Source organism: Artibeus jamaicensis, unplaced genomic scaffold (assembly GCF_021234435.1).
Source record: "Artibeus jamaicensis isolate MK-2021 breed Jamaican fruit bat unplaced genomic scaffold, CSHL_Jam_final contig_787, whole genome shotgun sequence".
In the NCBI taxonomy this organism is placed as follows: domain Eukaryota; kingdom Metazoa; phylum Chordata; class Mammalia; order Chiroptera; family Phyllostomidae; genus Artibeus; species Artibeus jamaicensis.
Genome location: NW_026521972.1, coordinates 3,329,382 through 3,356,751, shown reverse-complemented (window position 1 = coordinate 3,356,751; position 27,370 = coordinate 3,329,382). Strand labels below are relative to the sequence as shown.

Sequence of the window (27,370 nt, the reverse complement as noted above, 5' to 3'; positions counted from 1 at the left end):
AGAACACCTGTGCACCATAAATCCATAGCATCTTTTAAAGTTTTATTTCAATCAAATCCTTTATAATGAAAGCATCCAAGCCAAGGTTATACATGGACCCAATTTTCATATCTTTCTAGTCAGCTTCATTCAGGAATTTTCTCAATCTTTGTTTGATTTCATGACCTTCATAGTTTTCTAGACTGCAGAACTGTCACTTTGCACAATATTTGGCCTGTGGGAGCCTTTAGAACTGACTTATGGATCCTTTCATAATACTTCCATTTTTCTTTGAGTTCTTTACTATCCCAACAAGACATTTCTTGCTTATATTATACTTTTTCGGGGGTTCTTAGCCCTGAAATTAGCTATTTCTCTCTCAGTCTCAGGTTTTTCTTAGTGAAGATTGGTATTTAGAAGTTGAGAAGTCAAATGAACACTAGGTATGTTCATTATTAGTGTAGTGTTATAGCTCTGGCAGGTGTGGCTCAGTGGACTGAGTGCTGGCCTGCAAACCACAGGGTCACCGGTTCCATTCCTAGTCAGGGCACATGCCTGGGTTGCGGGCCAGGTCCCCAGTTGGGGGCACATAAGAGGCAACTGCATATTGGTGTTACTCTCCCTCTCTTTCTTCCTCCTTTCCCCTCTCTCTAAAAATAAAAAATAAATAAATAAAATATTTAAAAAATTTATAGTGCAGTGTTACAATGCTGAAGCCTTCTAATACTGGTACCTTCATTTTCTGTCAGTGAGAGACTTAGTCCTTTTATCTTTAATATAGTTATATATTTGATAAATCCCCCGTGCATGGTTAATCTTCCAAGACTATAAGGCTGCCCGAACCACTGTACTCACTGCCTTATTTTACATAAACCCTATGCTTGTCATCATTATTATTTCTGCCTAATGTCTTAGAGGAGAAAGAGGTGAGGTAAGGTGAGTAAATGATTAAATACAGGAGAGGAGAGGAGAGAAGAAACAATGTTAATATGACATCTACTTTTATACTACATATTAAAAAGCTATAAAAATGTCATTGTCTCTTATATGTCCAAGAAACATGTTATCAAAACTCCACCATTTTTCTGTAAATACAGCTTTCCATGATCCCATTATCTACCACTGGCAAAGTCTCAGAAATAATGACACATTCACTAGTCATTAAAGACACATGAGGAGCACACGCTTGGGTCTGATCAGTCAGTGAACTAAATATAAAAGGAATGCTTTATAAAGTGCCATTTAGATTCCAGTGTAATAGAGATGTAATGCATATGTCAAGTTATTGAGTTGTCAACTTAAATAGAAGCCAGTGTGCCATCCAGTAATTATTGCTATTTAGGCCTAAGGCATTAGTGCTAATATTAGCATGTGAGTGTTAAGTATGCAGAATACAAAAGGGAAAAGACGAGATTATATGAAGTAAACCCTAAAGAGCTCATTATGTTACCAAAGACCACAATCTATCCTTTAAATATGTGCAGATATTTTAAAACTGGGAAAATTCTTATAAGAATATAATCACCACTTTGGGGGAAAATAGACAACCAGGTGCAAAAATTTACCTGTAATTTCAGAAAAAAATTAGCAAATTATCATTATTCTACATAGGTAAATTGCTTGTGAAAATCATCAGAAGTCTATTTGAAATTAAATTTGATGATTCTCAATCTAGTTGCAATGATTTATTAACTGATATTTGAGAGGATGTTTTTTTGAAAAAAACCCTGGAATAGAGCTTTATACTTAACTAGTATTTAAAACCTAAAATTTAGCCCTATAGAACTCTCCTGCAGCTCTACACCTGCAAATCAAGGTCATGTTTTTTGTACATTATGTACATTTTTATATGTAGAATATATGCAGAATAAATGCATACTGCAAATACATACTGCAGAATATATGCAATATGTATATATGCAGAATAAAGATAAGGTCTCTCTTAAAAGTAGTGCAATTTAAAAGCACTGTGCATTCGTAAGGTTACTGCTTCAAAATGATTCAAACCTGCTCTTTGTAAGTGTATTTTACATATTAGAAGTCCATGAAAGGGAAAGAGAATTAAGAAACACACAGTCTGGCATCCCTTTCTTGCCCATTCCTGAAAACTGTTAAGTAATAAAGGATCCATGTGAAGATTAAGATAAAATCAAGCAGGACCAACACTGTCTTTCCTAATTCCCTATGCAGACAACAGAGTCAGCAGAAAAGACTGGACTCTTTCCAGGTCCTTTTAAAGCACACACTCTCCAAAGCAGAAAGCATCTTGACATAAACAGGCACTCACACACACACATCAGCACCCCAACCCGGCCTGAATTTTCTACTGGTGAATTAAAATCACACAGTGCAGAGTCGTATTCTTTTAAAGGAGAGATTCTATGTATCGAACAGTAAGCAACACAAGACGAAGAACAAGAAGACAGACCCAGACTGGAAGCAGTCAGATGCTGTTAGACTTCCTCCTTGGACATTATCCATGTTAGTGTGCTGTCTCTATCAGCTCACATTCTTTCCTTCCTTCAAGGTTCAACTCAGACATTTTCTCCTCCAGGAGACCTCACCTTTCTGCACCTCCCAAGGTCACACTAAACACCTTTTTTTTTGTTTTAAAATAGCATTTTGAGTATATGCTTCTTTGGGAATGTCTATCACTTTCAATTCAATGCATGTCTCTTTCACTAGACTATAAATTCCACCAGTGCTTAGTCAGCACTTTGTTTGACTCCCCAATGCCTAGCACATGAACAATGGTGAGACTGAAGATCAGATTTAAGGCTATAGCTGTTCTCCTGGTCTTTATTGTAAAAAGGCCAAGTTTAGCTAGTTTCTTGTCCTTAGAGAAGTAGGAGGAAATTAAAATCTACCTTCATTTTTATTGCCTTCCCTCCTATTCTTACATGAAAACACTAAACCACATAAAAAGGACAAAAGAAGTTGTAACTACAAGTTTGAACTTAATTGGGGAGTGTAATTTGGAGAGATTTTTAAAGCCAAAAAAACAGAAATTTTCCTCAGGCAATCTCTCCCTACTGATTTCCTGGTATTTAAAAGTATTTGTGTAGCAATTGATACATTTGTTCATTCCGCACCATTAAAAAGATGGTTAAGATAAGCAAGATTAAAATGAAAATAACTTTGGATAAATAGCCAGGTTATGGTTACTTCTATGTGATGTAAACTTGTGTGGTAGTATGTGAGTTCTAGTTTGGACAGGGAAGATGAAGTTAAAGTGCATCCGAGTTTTTAAAGAAAGAAATGTTTTCACAAAGAAGCAGTTAGGGTGAGGTCAGAGATGCTTTCGCCTGGTCATGTTTCATCTTAGCTGAGTCAGGACAAAGCAGCATTATGGTCAGAGATATTTCTTAGTTTTCATTAGTTCTCAGTACTAGAGTCCATGAGGGCTGGAGAAAGTAGATTTTAAATCCATTACAGTGATAGAATGCCTACGATTTTTATATTATTTTTTCTAATCTTATTTTATCCCACTGTTATGCAACATTTTCTGTAATTGAAAACACAGAAGTACAAATTAATAGTCATTAATAGATACTCTTTGTTTTAAGGTTTATTTCAGATAGATTATATTTTAAAGAGAAAATATTTGTATATTTTCTTACTATACTCAGGTTCTTAAGTAGAAATTAGGGGAGATATTAGTCAATTTTATAAATTTCTATTAAAGAATTAGGGCCATAACCTAGTAATCAGGAATAAATTAATAAAATTTGGATTTGGTTAGCTAGGTAGAATTTAGTAAATGACATCCATTTGTTTTTATTTATATACATATTTGACAAATAGTTAGGGAGCATCTGTTTTTTTTTTTGTTTTTTTTTTTTTCCCTGGCCTAGTGTGGGTTTTTTTCTCGTTTGTTTTTACTTTTTAGGAGAGGTGTTAATACCAAGCACTGTGCTAAGGTTTCAACACCCCATTGTCTTTTTTAATTGAATTTATTGGGGTGACATTGGTTAATAAAAACTAAACAGGATTCAAGTGTACAACTCTATAACACATCATCTGCATGCTGCATTGTGTACCCCCCACCCAAAGTCAAGTCTCTTTCTGTGGCCTTTTATACCCGCTTTTTCCTCTGGCAATCACCTCCACCTCTCCCATCCCCCTTCTCTCTGGCAATCACCACACAGTTGTCTGTGCCTTTTTTTGTCTGTTTGCTTTGCTTAATCCCTTCACTTAGCCCTTCAACCCACCACCCCTCTGACAACTGTCACTCTGTTCTCTGTATCTATCAATCTGCTTTTATTTTGTTTGTTAGTTTATTTAATTAGATTCCTCATATAAATAAAATCATATGGTTCTTGTCTTTCTCTGGCTGGCTTATATCACTTAGCATAATACTCATCTATCCATACTGTCTCAAAAGGTGAGATTTCCCTCTTTTTATGGCCTACTAGTGTTCCATTGTGTAAGTGTACCGTAGCTTTATTACGTACTCATTGACTGATGGGCATTTGGGCTGCCTCCAAATCTTGGCTATTGGAAATAATACTGCAGTGAACATAGGGGTGCACGTGTCATTTCAAATCACTGCTTCTAGTTTCTTCAAATATATTCCTAGAAGTGGGATTGCTGGGTCAAAAGGGAGTGAGTTCAATTGTTAACTTTTCAAGGGAACTCTATACTGTTTTCCATAGTAGCTGCTCCAGTGTGCATTGCCACCAATAGTGCACGAGGGCTCCCTTTTCTCCACCAGCCTTGTCAACACATGTTATCTGTTGGTTTTTTTATTATAGCCATTCTGAGAAGTATGAAGAGATATTTCAATGTGGTTTTGATGTTCATTTCTCTAATGATTATTGACATTGAGTATCTTTTCATACGTCTGTTGTCTACCTATATGTCCTCTGGAAAAGTGTCTATTCAGGTCCTCTGTTCATTTTTCAATTGGATTGTTTGTTTTCATGGTGTTGAGTTGTATAATTTTTTTATATATTTCAGAAATTAACCCTGTATCAGATATAACATTGACAAATGTGTTCTTTCACTCAGTGGGTTGTGTTTTCATTTTGTTGATGGTTTCCTTTGCTGTTGAAAAGCTTTTGAGTTTGACGTAATCCAATTTGTTTCTTTTTTTCCCTTTGTCCGAAGCGGTATATCAGAGAAAATATCACTACAAGAAATGTGTGAGATTTTACTGTCTGTGTAATGCTCTAAGATTTTTATTATTTCATGATTTACAGTTGTCTTTGTGTGTGTGTGTGTGTGTGTGTGTGTGTGTGTGTGCGTGTGTGTGTGTGTGATAAGAATCTGAGTGGCTTTTGGCTACACTTTTATCCCAGGTGGTACCACTAGCACTGTTAACAAATAGAACTAACAGTGCGGTAGCTACACAGGTTCATCAAGAGGTCATTCAGGTTCAAAGAGGTCATTAACAAACATTATAGGTAATTTGTGGTATAGCTGGTTGAGAGATTTCAAGTAGCTAACTTTTCTTTTGAGAAGTAAAAAAGCAATCATCAAGTAAGAGCAGACCTTCAGTTCATTCAGAAGTCAGCATCCAGGGTGAATGAGTTCTTTGTGGGACTGGACATCACTCCCATCCTCTGATACTCACCTACTCTCTTCTCAAAGAAGTTGGTCTTCCCCTCCAGTGAAATGTTCTCCATGAAGTCAAGCAGGTTTTCTGCTCAGAAAGCCTTGCTGAAACTCAGCTCCAGGAGGAGTCTATTGGCCACAAATTCTACGTACTTCTTCATCAAAGCACAATTAATCCTAATGAGCTTCACTGGCAAGGACTCCCTGAGGAACTCCTGTTCTGTCCTGATGGCATTGATGATGATCTCCTTCACTCTGCTCTGAAGGTTTGTTTAGTAGGTGTTTGAACATCAGGCAGGCAAAGTCACAGTGCAAGCCCTCATCTCTGCTAATAAATTCACTGGAAAATTTGAGGCCGGGCATCATCCCTCGTGCCTTGACCCAGAATATTGATACAAAAGATCCAGAAAAGAAGATTCCTTCCACTGCAGCAACAGCCACAACACATTCTCTATAGGCGGCCTCTTTGTCCGGATCCAGGGCTGGGCCCAGTCTGTCTTCTTTTTGAAACAAAGCCTCATCTCGATGGCATTGAAGAGGAAGCCCCTCTCCTTAGAATCTTTAATGTAAGTGTCAATAAGGAGGCTGTACATCTCAGAATGTATGTTTTCCACAGTGATCTGGAAGTCATAGAAGCAGTGGGCTTCCATGATCTAAACCTCTTGGCTAAATTGCTCCACCAAGTTTTCATTCACGATGCCATCGCTCGCTGCAAAGAATGCCAGAATGTGCAAAATGAAGTACCTCTCCTAGGGCTTCAGGGCCTCCCAGTGCAGCAGGTCCTTGGAAAGAACCACCTCCTCCGCTGTCCAAAAGGAAGCCTCGGCCTTTTTGTACACTTGCCAGATGCCATGGTACTCGATAGGGAAGATGACAAAGCGGCTGCTGTTGTCTCTCAGCAGTGGTTCATCCTGCCTGCCGAGAGCTGGCGCCTTCATTTTTGGCTCACCTGGCTCCTGGAAGATCCTGCAGGCAGTCTTGCTGGCCAGCATGTGGGTGTCACTGAGGGCCGGCGGTGTGTTCTCCTTGTCTGCCAGGCTGAGCCCCTTGAGTGTTGAGAGCTGCAGCTGCTGTGGGTCCGGTAGAATGGTGAGTAGGCAGCAGACAGAAAGCGTGGCTGTGGGGCGGGTGGGTCCTCCTGGTGAGGCTATGGCAGCAGGTCACATTTAAGTCTCTCAGCCATTTGAGTTTATTCCTGTGTATGGTATCTGAAGGTGGTGCAGTTTTCTTTCTTTTTTGCATGCATCTTTCCAATTTTCCCAATACCATTACCGAATAAACTGTTTTCACCCCACTGTAAGATCTTGTCTGCTTTGTCAAATGTTAATTGGCCGTAAAAGCATGGGTTTATTTCTGGGCTCTCTGTTCTGATTCATTGATCTATACATCTGTTTTGATACCAGTACTATGATATTTTGATTAATATGGCCTTGTAGTACATGGTAGTGTGATTTTGTCCCTTTGCAGGTATGCTGAGGCTGTTCTGGGTATTTGTGATTCCATATCAATTTTTGGAATATTTTTTTTCTAGTTCTGTAAATATGCCATTGGAATTTTAATAGAAATTGCATTGAAATATAGGTTGCTTTGGATGTAATGGACATTTTAATGATGTTAATTCTCCCCATCTGTGAACACAGTATATGTTTCTACTTATTTATAGCTTCCTCGATTTCTTTCTTCAGTGTTCTATAATTTTCCAAGTACAGATCTTTTACCTACTTAGTTAAATTTATTCTTAGTTACCTTACTTTTTGTTGTTGCTATTGTCAATGGGATTGTTTTCTTAGTTTCAATTTCTGGTAGTTCACTGTTTCTGTGAAAAATGCCACCAATTTCTAGATATTAATTTTGTAACCTGATACTTTACTGAATTCATTGATCAAATCTAGTAGTTTTTTTTAGTGGAGTCCTTTGGCATTGCTATATACAGTATTGTGTCATCTGCAAATAATGAAAATTTTACTTCTTTACAATTTGAATGCCTTTTATTTCTTCTTCTAGTCTGACTGGTGTGGCTAGGACTTCCAGTACTATTTTGAATAAGAGCTGGGAAGTGGACATCCCTATCTTGTCAATGATCTTAAGAGAAGCACTTTCAGTTTTTACCCATTGAGTATGATGTTGGCTGTGGGTTTGTCATGTATGGTCTTTGTTATACTGAGGTATGATCTCTATATTCCCACTTTGATGAGGTCTTTTATCATGAGTGGGTTGTGGATTTCATCAAATTCTTTTTCTGCATCTATTGATATGACCATGTGATTTTTATCCTTCATCTTTATATGGCAAAAAACCTTTAATAATTTGTGAGTATTGTACCAGCCTTGCCTGTAGGAGACCATTCTGTGTGGCATGGGCCCAGCTCCCACTCAGAGATGCACAGGACCCACCCACGCCCATGGATAGGTTCTCCTGCGGGGAATCAGGCCTGCAATGTGCCTAGGCCACTTTGAGTCTTGCTTTTTGCTAAAAACACCCTCACCCAGATTTGTGGCAAACATTTACTGTAAAATAACTTCCTAAAATCCACGCTAAACCTTCCAAGAATGAGTATAACAGGTTCAACCACTTTTGCGTTTTCATTTGCAAATATCGCTCTTCTGTGATGTGACTAGTGACATTGGCTCCTTTGTTTTCTGTAAAAGGTAACCACCTAAAGCGAACCCGTGCATAGTAAATGAGGACCATCTTGAAATGTGCCGAGAAACCCAATAAAGGCCGGTCATGGGAGGGCTGCAGGTTTTGCTCTCCTTGAGAGAGAAGCCGTGTTGTCCCTTTCCTTCCACCAGACTTTGTAGTCCCTGGGAATGTCTCATTTCATTCATAATGACGTGGACACTGGGGGCCAGTGTCCAAGTCACTTGCCTCCCTAGATTAAATTCCCCTTGATTGTTATACATGATTTTTTTTATGTATTGCAGGATTCAGATTGCTAATATTTTGTTGAAGATTTTACATTTATGTTCCTCCTGGATATTGGCCTATAATTGTTTTTTTTTTAGTATCTTTATCTGATTATTTAATCAGGATAATAATGGTCTTATAAAAAGTGCTTGGGAGTCTTTTCTTGAATTTTTTGGAACAGTTTAAAAAGTGTAGTTGTAGTTCTTTTTGGAATGTTTGGTAAATTTGCCTCTGAATCCATCTAGTCTAGAACTTTGTTTTATGGTTGACTTTTGATTACTATTTCTTTCTTTTTTTTAATTGTCCAATTAGAATTGTCCCAATTTTATGCCATTGCTCCCCACAAACTCCCCTCCCCAATCCCACAGGCAATCATCACACTGTTGTCCGTGTCCATGGGTGATTTATACTTGTTCATTAACTAGTTCCTTCCCTTTCTTTCCCCCCTTATCCCCCTCTCCTCTGGTCCCTGTCAGTTTGTCCCTTGTTTCCATGCCTCTGCTTCTATATTGCTCTTCATTTGTTTGTTTATTAGGTTCCTATTATAAGTGAGATCATATGATGTTTGCCTTTCACCAGTGGCTTATTTCACTTAGCACAATACTTTCCAGTTCCATCCATGCTGTCACGAGGGGTAAGAGTTTTCTTGTTGGTCTATGTATATTTCCTGATTATTTCTGATTCAGTTTTGTAAGGTTGTATGTTTCTAAGAATTTATCCATTTTATCCAGTTGTCCAATTTGTTGGCATAAAGTTGTTCATAATATTTTTTATAATCCTTTCTATTCATTTGGTATCGGTTGTTATTTCTTCTTTTTCCTTTCTGATATTATTTATTTGGATTCTCTCATTTTGGGGGGGATGAGTCTGGTTGAAGGTTTGTCAGTCTTGTTTATCTTTTCAAAAACCAGCTTTTAGTTTCATTTATCTTTTTTTATCTCTATGTAGTGTATTTCTGCTCTAATCCCTAGTATTTCTCCTTCCTTCTACTTACCCAGGGCTTGGTTTATTGTTCTTTCTCTACTTCTTTTAGGCGTAGGATTAGATTGTTTATTTGGGAGTTTTCTTTTTTCTTTCTTCATTTTTTTTAATGTACATTTAAAAATTTTTTTTTTATTTAATTATTTTTCAAGTACAGTTTTCTGTTTATTTCTCCCATTTCATTTTTTTTTTGTGGGGCTGACATGCTATGAATTTCCTTCTTAGGACTGCCTTTGCTGTCCTGCTCATAGACCTTGGGTTTTCTGGGGGTTTTTGTTTGTTTCAAGATAACTTGATTTCTTCCTTGATCTCATTGTTGACTCATTTGTAGTTTAGTAACATGTTATTTAGCCTCTGTGTATTTGAGGGTTTTTTAGTTTTTTCATTCTAATCATTGTAATTGATTTCTAGCTTCTTATTATTGTGGTTGGAAAAGATGCTTGATATGGTTTCAATCCTTTTGAATTTATTAAGACTTATCTTGTGTCTTATCATGTGGTTTATCTTAGAGAACGATCTATGTGTAATTGAAAAGAATGTATATTCTAATGCTTTAGGGTAAAATGTTCTGTAAATATTAATTAAATCCATCTGTGCCAGTGTGTTGTTTAAGGTTCGTTTTGTTGATTTTTTTGGAAGATCTATTTATTGATGTTAGTGGCGTGTTAAAATTCCCTACTATGATTATATAACTGTTGATTTCTCCCTTTATATTCATCAAGATTTTTTAAAGTATATTTCAAGGACGAGAGGCAGGGATGGGTGGGGTGAAATAGAAACAATTGTACTTGAACAACAACAAAAAAACAACAACAGGCACAGGGAACTTCTTTTGTAGCTTTGAAGCTACAAAAGAAACAATTAGCATAACATTTACTTTAGAAAGAATATTATTAGAGTTTCATTCAAAAACCAAAGAAAAAAAGGCATCATATGAGAATCATGGATTCAAATCCCAGCTCTCCCACTTAATATGGGGAAAAAAACACTTTACTTCTCTTAGCTTTTTCCTTTCCTTAACTTTGTTTTTTTAGCATCCATAAAGTGAAGACAATACTTAACTCACAGTTGTTGACAGAAATAAAAATGTATAAAGAAAAAAAGGATTTTCTTTATGTATTTAGGTGCTCTTATGTTGGGTGCATGTATGTTTACAAGGGTTATAACCTCTTGTTGAATTGATCCCTTTAGTAGTTATGTTCTGTCCTTCTTTGTCTCTTGTTATGGCCCTTATTTTGAAGACTATTTTGTCTGATATAAGTATTGCTGCACCATCTTTTTTGTTTTTTTGTTTTCATTTGCATTAAATATCTTTCTTCATGTCTTTACTTTCAGTCTGTGTGTATCTTTTGTTCTGAGGTGGGTATTTTATAGACAGCATACCTGTGGGTCTTGTTTTCTTATCCATTCACCTACCTTATATCTTTTTGATTGGAGCATTTAAAATAATTGTCAGGTATTATTGTCATGTTATTTTTTTATACCTATAGACCTATCTTTCTTTCATTTTTTTTCTTAATCTTAATGAAGACCCTTTAACATTCCTTGTAATACTGGTTTTATTGTAATATACTTCTCTAGCCTTTTTTTCCCACTGGGAAGTTCTTTATTTAACTTTCAGTTTTAAATGATAGCCTTGCTTGGTAGAGCAATCTTCATTTTAGGTTCTTTCTTTTCATCACTTTGAATATTTTATGCCAATTCTTAATAGTCAGAAGAGTTTCTATTGAGAAATCAGCTGACAGTTTTATATAGAACATTTATTTTTTGTAGGTAGCTAACTGTCTTTCTCTTGCTGCTCTTTAAATTCTGTTTATCTTTAACCTGTACCTTTAATTATGATGTGTCTCAATGTGGGCTTCTTTGGGTTCATCTCTTATCCTTCTGATAACCCAGTGATAGATGTTGTTATACTTGATGTTGTCCCAGAGGTTCCTTAGACTTTTCTCATTTTTTAAATTTCTTCTTTTTTCTCTGTTTGGGCGCTTTCTATTGTTAACTTGTCCTCGAAATTCCTGATTCGATCATCTACTTTATCTAATCTGCTGTTGATTCCTTCTAGCGTATTCTTCCTTTTAAATATTGTATTCTTTATTTTTGACTGCTGACTGACTACAAGGATAGACTTAGGTCACCATGCAGAGTCACTGTGCGGTGTCTGGCCCCCAAGGCAGAATTGTTTCAGGCAGGCTCTGGTGCCTGCTGGAAGCCCCCTCTGGATGTGTGGTATATGTGGCTAGTCGGGTTGAGCTCTGGTGTGGCCTCAAGCCCAGCACTGGTTGTGTTGTTTCTGGGTCCACCCGGGTCAGATTCTGGTGTGGGCTGATGTGAGCTATTGTATGTAACTGGCCGTGGGCTATCTGTCTGAAGCGACCACACTATTAACTGTTTGTGGCTGTAATTACTGGGCCTGAGTGTTCATGGGAGGAGCCAAGCCACACATAAGGGTTAGCTTTCTCAAGCTCTAAGGTGGGGCAGTTCAATAAAAAGTCCAAGGCTCTCTGAGGTTTATCTTTCTTTACCTGTCAGTTACTGCATCACCTCCTGAGATTTCCTGGTCTTCCTCAGAGCCTTCCAAAACATGACAGCGGAGTGAACCTAGACTGGCCACAACCCACAGACCTCTCCACAAGGCATGAGTTTGGTGGTGTGGGGGGACTGGGGTCAGGAGGATGGGCTTCATGTGTCTCCTGAATGGGGGCAACTCAGTCAGGCACTCGGTGGGAGGAAAGTGGTTCCTACTCCAGAACCATATCACTCAGTCCCCTACCTTAGCTCCCCAGAAGGAGTCCTCTGCAGGTTCTGGTTGGGTGGAGCCAGCCGTCCCCACTGCAGAAGCAAGCTTCATAGTCCAGAGCCACCAAGACTCAGGACTTGGGAGGACAGATCAAAAGAGTCTTTCACTGAGAATGGTGCTGACTGAGCCTGTGGGAGGGGGACAAGCAAGTCCCCTACATCCTTGCTCTACAGCTGCACAACTCCAACCCAATGTCTGCCTGAGACCAGGACAACAGCCTCCAAGGGAGACATGCTCTGAAGGCCCAGCTCTGAGCAGCACTCCCTTCTCCCTACAGAACTGAGCAGCACAGAGCCACCAGGACTTGGGAGGACAGATCAAAGGCTATCCATCTGAGGATGGTACTGGCTGAGCCTACAAAATGGGGACTAGATTGGCCCCCATTCCAAGCCATACAATTCACTGAGCTTTCCCAGAAAAAGAGCAAACCAATATCCCCATTGAGTGCAACGACTGACCTTTCTGCAGGATTTGAGTTTGGCAGGGTGTTGCCAGTAGTTGGAGTTCTGGGTTAATGCATTCCCCAAGGTGGTGCTCTAAGAATAGGAGTGCTGGGCCCTCAGAAGATGGCAGCTAAGTGGGGTATAGGATAGGGACCCAGCATAGGGAGTCTGTGGCTGACCCTCCAGAGCTATCCTTGAGGCCATGCCATTAAGATCTTCTTTTTATGACTCCCAAATGCCCTGAGTTGCCTTTGTTCTACCAGAGCCCCAAGTGAGATCAAGATCCTGTGCATTGGCCCTTTAAGAGGGCACCTGGGTTTCTAATAGACTTCTTCCTCTTCCAGGCAGACAACAGTCCCTGCTGATTTTCACTGCCAGATGCTATGCAGTCTCCACTTCCTGGCTATGGCGCTCTGGGTTGGGATCCCAGTGGGGAATTGAGAACCCATGTTCTTCAGTGGGGACTGCTTTGTAGCTGAGTTATCCTTCTGGCTTCCCAGTCACAACACGTGATTTCAGGAGCCAGCTCTCTCCATGTCTCTGCCCTTCTTACCAGTCTCTACGTGGCTCTTCTGTAATTTCTTAGTTATTATACTCCTGTCCGGCTGTCCTTCAGTTGGTTATTCAAGTTGATTTTTCTATAATTTATCTATAAGTCTATTAGCACTGGGAAGATGTGAATATAGCTTTCACTTACTCCACAGCCATTGGAAATTTTTTTTATTTTTGTAGTTTTGTGTACTAAGTTTTGAAATCTGATAGCATATTCTCCAAATTTGTTTTTTTCTTTTTCAAAATAGTTTTGGCTACTCTCAGGTACTCTAAATCTCCATAAAAAATTTTGGATCTAGTTTGCTATTTTCTACAAAAGAAAAAAAAACTACTGAGATTTTGATAAGTATCATACTATACCTTTAGTATACTGATCTATAGAAAAGGAAGCTAAATCTGTGAACAAATTTTGCCTTTTATGGTTTTATTAAAATTTTTTTGTTAAAGATAAAAATATATCTTGTGAATCTAAAAATTTAATTATAAACAATTTAATAAAGAGATGCTCAATGGTTTTATCTTTTGACTTGTAAAACTCTAAAATTTTACTTATCTCTCTATGTATCCAACCTTATATCAGAAATAGAACACAGTATCATTCAAAGAACACTGATCTGAATTATATCTTAATCTTAATTCTGCTACTCTTCTTCTACAAGTTGAGCAATTTTTCTGGGCCCTAGCTTTACCATCTTAAATAAGGCCTTTTTGTTTTAATATTTTATGAAAAATAATATATCATGCTAATTTTTTCAGAACGGTTCTATCACTTCTGTTGAAGAGCACAATAAGCCACATTGGCCCAGTTGCTATCATTGTATTTTGTGTATGTGTACTTCAAGAAATCCTTAACATGGGAGCCAAGCAATGTTTTCTGTGGTATAAATTATTGCATCAACAGAGTTGAAGATGATACATCCTAGATAGGTAGGTAGACAGATGGATAGATGATAAATAGATAAATGATAGATAGATAAAAGAAGAGGCTGCTTTGACTTGTGCTTCATTAAAACAATATTTACCTCTGTTTTCATTTTATATGAGGTTTAAATATTTCAATTGTACTCAATTCTAATTTTGCTTATTTGTTTCTTATACTAGTTTTAGAAAAAAAGCATTTAATTGGAATCTAAAACTTAAATTAGTTTTTTTTTGCCATAGAATTACCAAACTGACAACTAAACAACAGCAAAATGAAAACAACATTTAATTTTATAACATCTAACTCACCTAAAATGTCATGATGTGATATAATACAAAAAGCAGGAGACCAACTGCTGGAGCTTTTGGCTCAATTCATGAATTTTCTGCTTACTAGATTTATTTATTTAAGAAAAACAATGAACTTCTGGGAACTTGGATTCCTCATTTGTAAAGTTTGCTATGGCTCTTCCAGTTCTATAGATGCAATAGGATTTCCATAAGAATATAATTAGATATCATGGGAAAGCAATTTCAAAAGTTATGGAGATACTCTACAACTTATTACCCAAATGACTGGACAAGTTTCTTAATAACTTTGTGCATCTGTTTCTTAATCTGAACGTGAGAGTAAATAATATATGTTGCCTTAGAATGTGCGGCATGAAAAGAGCTTAAAAAACAGTCTGGCATAATGCTAACATTCAATAAGCATTAGCTACTTTTACTAAAAGTAATGATAATAGATATAAACATTATAATAACATATAGACTAAAAATAATACTGGACTACCTGGGAAAATGACTGAATTTTATGTTCAACTACATTAAAATTAGTTGATGAATTTGAGGCAAATGTTTTAACCTTTCCAGGACTGAATATAATCATGTGCCAGACAAGGATAATAAACAGAATGATCTCTGAAATTTAGAGAATATGCTATTGTTACAGGGATTTAGTGTATTAATATTAATCACATCTTAATAAATAAACAAACACATTTTAGTCTTTTCTCAGCTTTCCACAATTGCCAAATTTATTTAATTGTGTATATATATTTATTTATAACATAATTATACATATCCACACATACACATGTACATACACACAGTACTATTCTGTTTCAAAAAAGAGAAAATATTAATCTAGTGAATTATACTTAAGCCATTTCTTTGTTTTTGATTAATATGTTTTCCTGTTGAAAATATCTTTGAAAAGTAATACTTAACCTCATAATAATTGTATAACATGTCACCTAGGCATTCCAGTAGCACAAATAATTCAAATAGAAAATTTTTTTATAAGGCTGTAAAGTTGAGCAAAACCCTCATCTTCAAAGACAAGTAAACTTATATACAAAGGTATTTATCACCATTACTAATTTTCCCCTTATTATATAAGCTGAAAACCATGGAATAAAAACCATCAATTACTTAAACCCTCAGTCTCTAATTTAAAAAGGCTTCTGAGGAGTCTTAGGTAACAATGGAAGGTGCCTGCTGTGACAGATGCAATGAATCAAACGATTACAGTGACTCTGTGTGGGGAAGCAAACTCTGAAAATGGTCGTGTATGGACCTACAGTAAAAGTGAGGCTTCTAATATTTATTATTTTATTTCAGATATAAAGGCAGGTGTCATTGAAAAGTTGAAACAATATTCAGGTCTATGCAACCACATTCTAATCACATTTAACAAATGACAAAAGCAGTCATTATCTGGAGTTTTTTACCTGATGGCTTTATACCTTCAGGGGACAGGAGATAAATGAAGAAAAGCTGACACCTTCAGATGTTGTCTTGATTAGTGTTGACATTTTTCCTTGGAATTTGACAGCTGTTAATGAATTTCACTTAAACATTGAAACAGAGGATCAAAAAATGCCTTTTAAACAAAATTTTGCTAAAAGGGATATCGAGTCACATCTATCACAAGCAGTAATGAAAAGCAAACCTAATTTACAAGATTCCAAGTCACCACTACCATGTAACTCATGTAATTTTACATTTTAAGTACAACTGCTCAAAATCAGAGATTATAAAAAATACACTAAATTAAATTGAAGCATTTCCTATATAGACACATCGTTCAGAGGGGCATTCTAGTCAACATTTTGACTGAAAATCTAAAGGTATAGAGTATGGCCTGAAATAATTTTTATACAAATTGCCTTTATTCCTAAATCATCTCTAAATAAAGATATTGCTTTAATATGACATTTTTAAAGATAATGTGGTTTAAGGGAAGATTGCTTGGATCCATTTTCTTTTTAACCTCAAATTATCTTGTGTTCTGAAGAGCACGTGATCATTACATGACTTTGTCTCCTGGCACAGAAATACCTGATTTCCTTATATTCTGTACAGAAAATAAAACAAAAATGAAATACATGAAAATGTTATTATAATTTAAGGCAAAGTTTATTAATAGATAATAACTACATATGTACCAGGTTGTAGTTTGAAAAGCACATTTCTCATCTAGATAAGATCTGAAGGGGGGAGTTGAAATGTTCTCATAAACGTGCAAGACAAGGTCATCTGCTGAGTGGAACGAGAGGAGCCCATGCTCAGAAAAGGAGACTCAAGAAGGAAGTTCTGAAGCAGCTTGGGTGGAGGTGTGTTCAATAAAGGTTACAAGAAGAAAAAAATTGATGAGTGGAAGTGCTGTTCTATTGAAAGTAAAGAAGTTCAATGTGTAGTGAGCCAACAAGAGTTGGAGATTAAGAGCACATGGCAGAAAGCAGAGGCCATGAGGGAGTTTCAGGTTACCAATAATATGCATTTAACTCTTGCTATCCTCAGCTCAGAAATGAATGGAATTCAGTATGAGTAACTGATGGGGATGGAGAAATGCCCTATTTTTCTCACTCTTTAGTATCAATGTGAATCACTGTTGTCCTTGTTTGTTCAGAAGGAATTGATGTGTTAAGACCATGAATAAGACCTCGCAATAATTCTGCAGCCATTTCAAGCTCTGCTACAATACAATGAGCCTTTCTTTATGTTATTTTTTTCTGGAATGTGCTGATAAACTGGAAAAAAATGAAAGAAAAGAAGATAATTTTGAGATGTATTAGGACAGTTTCTGAAAGCCAATCTGATAATCAGTCAGCCTAGACACCAGGAATAATGGGAAACTTTCTGGGAAGACATGATTGCTGTAGAAAATATCCAGATGGATTATTCTAAATTGGCAAGTGAGGGTGGGGAACTTTGCTTTATTTAAAAGAAGCAAGCAGTGTTGGGCTCCTGTATGAGGCCTTTCAAAAGGGTTCTGTATGCCCCACTTCTCTTCTTTTTGGAGAATGAGGGCAGTCAGTACTCAACAAGGTGAAATTATAGATGAGGAAAGGTGTGGTCTACAGAGCTGAATACTAATCCTCCAGACTTTGATTATTCTTGTGGATCTTGTTGGTGTTATCTCATGTTAATGCCAAGCACTGTGCTAAACACTTCGTGTGGTTTAGTTCATTTAATACTCACAGCAACCCTATGTATGAGGTGGGTACTATTGTAATCCTCAGCATCAGAGATGCTAGGCAACTTTTCCTATATCACATAGCTAATACATAATGGAACTTAAATTTGACTTTAGGCAGTAATCAGTATTTGGATATAATTTGCAATCCAATTGACACTAGTGTATTTTGCACCCATAACTGGAATTCACACAGAATCATAATTGATACTGCATATGCATTATTCAGTTATCCTCATTTATTAACTTCAGAATCCAGAATTCTGTCTGCAACTGTCCAGGGACTGCATGGCATCCAGACAACTGGTCAGCCACAGAAGTTTCTTTCTTCTACCCTTTCTTTTTTCTGGAAGTTTTCTTAATAAAAACAAAAAGGATTAGGTGAAAGACTGAAGCCATGCCCTTTATGCATGTACATGTTTATGTTTATGTGTGTTTTTGTATTATCAATCATTCACATATAGCCTTAGCCACATGATTTTTGCTATTATTCTATAACTCTATACTTTACAGGAAGAAATTGGTGAAAAACTAGTAATTTAAGGCAAAAAAACCCCCAACCCTGCCCCCATTTTTGCCTTGTTCATCCTCATTTGTAGTCAGCTTTGGCATCATCAATTCATCACATTTTGTGACCTTTGTTGGTCCAGATGGTAGTTATTAATGCTGAAAAGTAAATATATCCGTGTCTGCACCTTTCTGACATTCAGTAGGGTGTTGTCCCCTTGTGGTTGAGAAGGGATCTGTAACTGGTCCTGATTAAATATGATTAAAAAGGATGTGTATCACTTTCAAATTTAAGTTTAATAACTTGCTTTGCCACATCCTTTTTTGCCAGTCTCTTTCTGCCATCAATCCAATAAGTCTCTTTTTGCTGGGGAGGACCGCAACAATACGAAACTGAATATCTCGTGAATCAAGGGGAAGAGAGGCTTGTTTGTGAGTGAGACATCAGTGTCTGTGGTTTTGAGCCTTTAAAATTTAGGGATTGTTTGTTATTTTAACATAACTTAGTATATACTGACTCATATGATCAATATATAACACAGATATATGCAGGATCACATCAGATTTTTTGAAGTACTAGTTGCAGGAACTCCTTAGTTTCTTTCTACAGTGTTCACAGTTTCTGTGTTTATGTGTCCTATCAGCCTCACTAATGATGTCTTTCTACTCACAATCCCATGGATTCTTACAGTCTAAGAAGACTCATACTTGCATTTCAAACTGCCCCAAATGGATTACTGAACTATTTGAAAAGGCCTGTCTTACCTCTGTTGTAGTGATAAGAAGGAAGTTGTAAATTTTAAATGCTGCCCCTACTATTTAAAAAGATTTTAATTATTTCTGTTTATGGCAACAAACGTCAGTACAGTCAAGGTGTGTTGTAAAGGCATTGATATTGTACTCCATAAAGAAGTGTTTCATGAGCATACCATGTTCGGTAAGTAAATGACCATAATTAATTACAATGAAAACTAGGAAATGCAACCCAGGGAAAAAATAACCAATCTCTGCCATAATATTTAAGGAATTATTATTACTTTGATTATTACTGTATTTCATCCAATCCAAAATTTACATTATTAAAAAAGTTTTTGCCAATTTTGGAATCAAGATGCAGCCTAACATTTGCATATGAATTTGCATTTTGGTTTAATTGCCAACATCTTTTTCATTCTTAACAGTACATTCCTTTTACAATGGATTTTACAGTTGATAATATATTTTTCAGTAACATGGTAATATCTCAGCAGCTTCCCAAGAAAAATTGTTTTTAAATAGTGATGGCATATATTTGATAAGTACCAACATGCTATTAAATCTGACCATTTAAAAATATTAATTTTTCCCTGTCTGGGTTGCTCATGGTTGCAGCATTGTCCTCATACTCTAAGGTTGTGGGTTCAGTGCCCAGTTAGGGCATGTACCTAGGATTCAGGTTTATTCCCTGGTCAGGGAACATACAGGAAGGCAACTAACTGACCAACATCTCTCTCTCTCTCTCTCCCTTCCTCTCTCTATAAAATCAGTAAACATATCTTTAGGTAAGAATTAAAAAATAAGTTAATTAAAATGCTAATCTTGCTAAGTGATACAAGAGGGATTTTTATACTTTTCCTACTATTTCTCAGTGGAAGTTACTATTAACATGTGCTAAAATAACAGCAAGTTAGTACATAGAAGAGTTGAATCATAAAAATTAAAATACTGAGCAACTTTAAAGAAGAATATAATCATATATATCCATAAAATGCTATACTTTGTTTTTGAACATGCCTACAACTCTTTTATTTGGGGGCAGACAAGATATTTTTGTCCCATATAAAAAAAGGGAGAGTATAAAACTTGTGATACTATGGAACCTTTAGTATAATATTTTTTTAATTTTAATTTTATTTTTTCAGTTTTTCTTATACTTTATTATTTTGTTTCTTTTTTTATTGTTGTTCAAGTACAATTGTCTCCATTTTCCCCCTACCACTTCCCCCTCACCCCAGCCATTCCCACTTCCCACCCTTGATCCTACCCCACCTTTGGTTTTATCCATGTTTCCTTCATAGATGTTCCTGAAAACCCTTTCCCCTTTTCTCCCATTATCTCCTCCCACCTCCCCTCTGGTTACTGTCAGTTTGCTCTTTATTTCCATGTCCTGGTTCTATTTTGCCTGCTTGTTTTGTTGATTAGGTTCCACTTGTAAGTGAGATCATATGGTATTTGTCTTTCACCACCTGGATTATTTCACTTAGCATCATGTTCTTCAAGTATACTTGATCGATCTACATTTCTTAAAAAAAATAATTTTATCACCTTGTGTAAATCAAGCATGTAGTATGGGTGAGAATATGATAGTTAAGTATATATCTTATAAGTGGTCTTGTGATTAAATGTAGTCCTGCTGAGAAACTTAAAATCTAACCATATTAGTCACATCATTTGGAAGATGCCCAAACAATGAGGAATCAAGCATAACCCATCCAAAATAGTAATGGCTTTAGCCCATTTTTGATGTATGGTTTTTGCGTGCACCATTATTTAAGCATATATGAAAAATAGTTTTAAAAAATCTAAATATGAGAATAGAAATGCAGGTTGACACTAACAACTCCTCATATTATTATGATGAGGAAAATGATATATGTAATAAAGTAAAGAAAGTATACTCCAGCTCATTTCTTGAAAAAACTTGTTTATTCTAACTTCAAACATAACAGACCATATTTGCTAATGGAATACTACAAAGTTTTCATTCATGAAACATTAACAAAAAAACATTGTTTTTATATTTTTATTATTGCATAGAACTTTATTTCTCCACTATTTTTCATAAAACACACTTTTGTCTTAAATTGTATCTCAGAAAATCTATACTACTTTATGCAAAAATGCTTGAGAATGTAAGCAATGTCATTTACCACCATCTTTATGCATTAAGAAATAGTGCAAACTTGGATATCAATGAAGATATAAAGTGTTTACAATAGTTTATACTTTTTACCCCTTAAAAAGACCTTCAGAATTTCTGGTTGAAACAATGACTGGTAAAACTTTAAAAATATGTTTTCTATTTCTAGACCATCTCATCTTCAATCATATATATATATAATATATAATGTATATTATATAATGTATGTGACACATATACATTAATTAGCTTTACTTTCAAAACAACCTTTTAGTGAGTTATTATAAAATTTATTTATTGTTAATGTATTTCTCTGTAAAAATATGAAGTCACAAAGTGAGACAGTTCAGTTTATTTATTTAAATGTCACCTTTATATGAACAAAATACCTATTTTTTGACATTCTACTGATCCTGGAAATGGATAATTAAAAATAAATTAATTCAATTTTCTTCTCATTGAAAATCCAGATTTCCAGAATTGGCTGATTTAGAAAGGCATTTACCCTCTGAATAAACTAGAGGTGAATTGTCCGTGGTCTGAGATACAACCGAGAACTAGCTACCTCTGCAAACTTCCAATTTAGCACTTTTCATTATTAAAATTCTCTGTTTTGTAGTCAGTCTCCCTCAGTAGACTCTTAAGTTCACTGAAAGTGTTTCTGATGCCTGACATAAAATAGTCACTCAAATGTTTATTGAACTGAATATAAGCTAAGTGAGTAGAATTGTAATTAGAACGTTGAATGAACTGTTTGGGGACACATCACATGCTTTTGTTTATGAATGACAACTTTTGTTTTAGAAACTGAGAAAAATCTGGTGTGTTAAGTATGCTGTGCATGGACTGGTTTCACTTAACATATAATTCTTCATACTGCAGGAAACAGAAACTATATTACACTTTAAAATATCTCACACTTGGGTTCTGATCTTCTTAATTTGTATAGCAACATTGGAAGTTTCCAGGGCTCAGGCGAGATTTAAAATTAAAGTTCCAGAGTCAAAAGATATTTAAAAGATAATTGAGGTTGTTTCCAGTCATACTAAGCAAAATTAAATCTCTGATCTAAGTTTTGCACACAGTATGCCATCATAAAAATAGCAAACATTCTTTCCATGATTCTGGGTGATTTTGACTAGTTACTTAAACTTACTTTTTTTCTTAAATATTAAATAAAAGAAAAGTAAAATCTTTCTCTTCCTATTAGCCGTAAAAATGGAATGAGAAAATAAATTCAAGACAGTGATTGGAAAAAATGGAAAACTTTAGCTCAAATATACCAGCTATAAACACTATTCCTGAAAATAAGCAGTTTCCAGTATCCTCTGTAACACACAGCTTTCATATTTCTGAGCTCTTTATTGTAAATAGTTATTAGAGTAGTCAAGAATATTAAAAATACTTTTGTATCATCTATGTTTAAGGGAGAGTTTAAGGTTTTTAAGAGAACTATAAAGTCATTATAATTTAGAAGAACTATATTCAAATGTGTCTTTTTAAAAATTTCCTGTCTTAAGGAAGTTTCCATAAAACCTAATTCCATAATACAAATTCACGTATAGTTTTATGTGTTTCTAGATGCTATCAACCAAGAATATAATTAGTGCCTAATATAGTATATAAGAAAAAAATAACCTCACTGGTACTCAGTTTGAACAATTTAATCAAAAGCAATACTGTTAATAATTTTGAACAATGATAAAAGTTTTTACTATATGTATCTTTAATGTACTCAGTGATAATTAAAAAATAAATGCAGAGCTATTGTTAATAAATAGATTAAGATTCCACGAATACAGTTTTTAACAGAATGTGGAGAGAAGCAAATATAATTCCATATATGGGATCCGTTCTTTTCAACTACTCTGGTTGGGTTCTCTGTGTGTGTTTTGGCACTCTATGCCGGAAGACGTGTCACAGATTTCAGTTCCAGCTCATCTCCACTTATTATCACTAGACTTGTCAACCTTTTGAAATGACCTCCTCATGCATACCATGTAACATAAGGGAGGAATGCACTGGGGCAGCTCAAAAGCTGCCACCTCAAAGAGCTGGTTTCAATTTCTACTCAACTCTTCCTGCCACATCCCTACATTAAACCTCCTCTGAGTCTATTGCCTTAACCCACTCAGTACATGGTCCATTTCTGTTTCTCATGGGTCATTTGGAGGGGTGTGTGCTATTGTGAAATATGCTCTGTGTTCTCTGTAGCTGTCAGCACTTTGCTCCTTTTCTGCTTATATGCGATAGGAAGCAAGTTGAGCTTTAAACTTGAATTAACTGCATAGAATACACTTCAATATTAGCTTAAAATTACAGATTCAATACAATATTCCTATGTCATTACTATTCACACACACACACACACTTCTATTGTTAGGGGAAATCTTTTCTTCTTAATACTTCTCTCTTAAAACACAGAACCTCAACATTTTAAAAGAAGAAATTTCCCATTTGCTGATCAGGCCCCCAGTGATGCAGGCAGCTTGATCTGTTGTTTCGCTGAATCTGACGATTTCTTTCCCTCTCCTACATGTTAGAGGTTCTGTATTTTGTTTTAATGAAACATGACTTTTATTATAGCTTCTTTACCAAATTCTACAGGCCTTGTCTTCAAAACACATCCAGTAGATAAAGCTACATAAAGTGCCTGGCATACAGTAGCTGATCAATAAATATTTGCAGACAGGCCAGCATCCTCATCCCCTCTACTATTTCCCTTTACATCAGTTTACTGCATTGGTCTCCTACCTTCTTTTTTTTTTCCACATTTTAAAAATTTATATAGTTATTTTTCAAGTACAGTTTTCTTTTGTCTATTTCTCCCATCCCCGCCCCCCCCCGCCCGGTCTCCCCCCTCCCTCCCATTCCCCCCCCCCACAGTCCTCATCCCTGTGTCTTTCATACTTGTTATTCAAAATCCCTCCCCCTTTTTCCCCTTAAATTCCCTTCCCTCTCCCCTCTGGTGGCTGCCCTCTTGTTCTCTATTTTAGTGTCTTTGTTTTTATTCTATTTGCTTGTTTATTTTGTTATTTAGCTTCCTGTTAAAGGTGGTCTCCTACCTTCTTTCATGGCTTCAGAATAGTCCCTCTAAATTCGATTCTCAAAACAGTAGCCATAGTGATTCTTTGGTAGTGAAGTTGGATCTTGTCACTCTTTTGTCCAGAAGCTTCTAGTAATTTCTCATCTCAGAGCAAAGCCAAACTCCATACAACCAACAAAGTGTGTACAAGTTTAGTCTCCTGTTACCTATCTAACCTCTTTTTTGGAGGTTAGATAAAAAATATTTTATCATTGTTCAATTACAGTTGTCTGCATTTTCTTCTCACCAGTCCCCACACCTCAGCCACACCCACCTCCCTCCCTTGCTTCCACACTCCCCCCTAGGTTTTGTCCATGTGTCCTTTACAGTAGTTCCTGAACTCCTGTAACCTCTTCTTTTATACTCTGCTTTGTCATCTGTTTCTTTACTCTGTGTCAGCTCTTGGCTACTTTGATGCTATGGTCCTAATTCTTTACTGCTGCTCTTCAGTGTGAAGCACGGTCAGAAAATTTGCTACCTTCAGTTTAAGCATAGCTTGCTCCCTTACCTTCATCAGATCTTTGTGTAAGTGAGATTTCACAGAGAAGTTTTCCCTCATAGATTAGAAATATTTACTCTTTCCTCATCTCACCTCTACAAGTGGTATATACTTTGCCATGCAAATTGCTAATGGGATATTGCACAGATTATGCCTTCTTGAAAACCATGTGCAATACTAGCCCTGCCCGTTCACACCTTTGCTGTGCAGGTGAGAAGAATAAGTGCGAGCTGGTCCAGAGGTCCTAGGAAGAGAATGAGAAACATCTGGAACAGAGCCAAGCCCTGCCTAGCCCAGCCTAGAACACCACTGTATAGCTGGTTCCCAGATTTGTGAGCTACAACAATGTATATGTTTGTATATCTCTGAGGCTTTTGTGGTTGATATTACTTAGCACTCAGGTGGACAATAGCTAAGTGATACACCATCTATGATAACCCTGTTTAAAATTGAATGTGCACAAGATATAAATCTCAGAGTGAACAGATGTCTTTGCTTCATACCATCAATAAAATTCTGTTTAATTTATTTACCACTTAAAAATTTAGTGCATTTGGGGAGGGGCAAAAATGCACCCTATGTTACATGAGAATTGATGATGTTGCATGATGTTCCATGAGAATTGAGAGTGCTTACATGGCTTGCTCATACCCTTGTGACCAATCAGAACACTGACAGCAGATGCTTCGCTTATAACTTCTCATTCATCTTAGTTTTTTTTCGCAGTACTTGATTCTTGAAGCTGCCTGACCATTTTCCAGAATAGATTCATTTTATAAGCTTGAGTCAGGAATTTTAGCATTTTAGAATAAACAAATGCACACAGATTGCTTCTGCAGAACAGGCTTTGGGCCCAGAAACTAGACTACTATAACCATTCTCTTGCCATTCTTAGTTATTTCAGAGCTTAATAAAATAAGCTCTTTGCAGGCATTCCATGCATTTCTCTGTCTCTCGTTCACCAGCCCCTGTCCACAATTCTCCTGGGTATTCTTTTTAGAACTTAAAATTTAAACATGAATATAAAAAGAATTTGCAACATGAGATTTAGCTGTGTGTGCAGCATTTTATTTATATATCTTTTACATATGGTTGAGAGAGTTCATAGCTTTTTATTGATAGCCTGTTATAGCCCTAAGTGAATCATTCAGGAAGTTCAGGTCTTGTATTTCACTCATGTGGGTCTCTGAATTTACTCCTTATATCCTGAATCATTTAAATTAAGAGGCTTTATGATTATTGCTCCAATGGCCTGCTACATTTTCATTGATTAAAAAAAGCCTTCATTGTTAAAAATATCCCATTCATACATTCACATATTTGTTTGATTAACAAGGAAATATCTGATGTACTTAAGCCTTTTTACATTCATGATTACTAAGCATAATAAAATTCTATTTTTATTTGTATTCTCACTCTCTTTGTCTAAGGAAGTTAAAATGAAATTGCTTTAATTTGAATATACAAGTATATAGACTATTTTTGGTACAGGTACCTATTATATACAAAACTAAACAATCTATTATACAACATTTAGCTAATAGCTTATTTAATATATTTCACTAAAAACACAAACAGAAAATTATGATGTGGTTTAAATAAAAAAATCATTACAACTTGTTTCAAATTGCTAGGAAAGTCAAGTTTTATATTAAAGCACGTGTTCTTGTTTATCTGGACAACATAAAGTATATATTTTACTGCCTGTGAAAACTCTTCCTCAGCTATTTTCTTTGGTCAATATTGAAGTTTCTTTGAGCGGTTAATATTTATGAATGTATTAGTACATTTGCATATCATTCATGAAGGAAATAGCTATCATTTAGTTCTACTTGTTTTTTGCTAGATTTTTTCAACTCTTGATAAGTTTGTCTTCACATTAAGGAGCACGCCAATACAGAAACATGCTTGGTGCTGCATACTAACTTGAAAATGAATAACGGTCCTCACCGTCTTGGAATCTATAGGTATTGTCTTTAGTGAAAGGCAATATGCCATTTAATAAATCATCATATCAACAGTTTCTCTGCCATGTACCACACTGTGGGACAGCTCAATAGCTAATATTTCTCTCCTACAAGCTACTACGCTAACTAACTAGGTCGTGCTATCAATCTCAGTTTCCAGCCCTATTAATATACACACACAGAAGTACAAAGATCATTGATCTAGCTCTCCTATATATTTTTTAGCCCTGTGTGTGCTTTAGCAAACTGTATTTGTTTAAATACAATCAATCACATTTAAACATAAAAAATTATACATTTTACCACTTTGAGATGTGTGATATTTTTTATTACTGATATACAATATCATTTAGTCCTAATCACATATGAAAATATAGTAGATAAGTGATCAGTTAATGATTATGATAAGATGGCAATTAGAATAATCTGAGCAAGTGTTTTTAATAATACAGAATTGCTAAGAGGCACCTGCTCAATCATCTTTTATTTGTATACCCAAGGGGACACTTTGAACTTTATGTGCCTCGATTTCTTTCCTTTACAATGGAATATCAGTACCTTATAGGGTTGTGCAGATGGTCAACTAGAATAATGCACAAGAGCATGAAGTGTAATGCAAAAATATTATAAGTGTTATAATATGAACTAAATGGATAAGATGGATGTGAACTAAACTGGGTAAGTGGCTTTAGCCTTTGATAAATAAGAACTATAAGTCCAAGAATCTCTATTTGTTGAGAATCTATATGAAAAGCAAGATTTCATTTTTGTCTACATCATAAACAACTCAAAATAT

At 35.8% G+C, this 27,370-nt stretch overlaps 1 pseudogene; it reads right to left on the bottom strand.

Moving 5' to 3' along the window:
• Positions 1-5,483: 5,483 nt before the first annotated feature.
• LOC119036983 (ribonucleoside-diphosphate reductase subunit M2-like) overlaps positions 5,484-27,370 on the bottom strand; it is a 175,080-nt pseudogene continuing 153,193 nt past the window's right edge.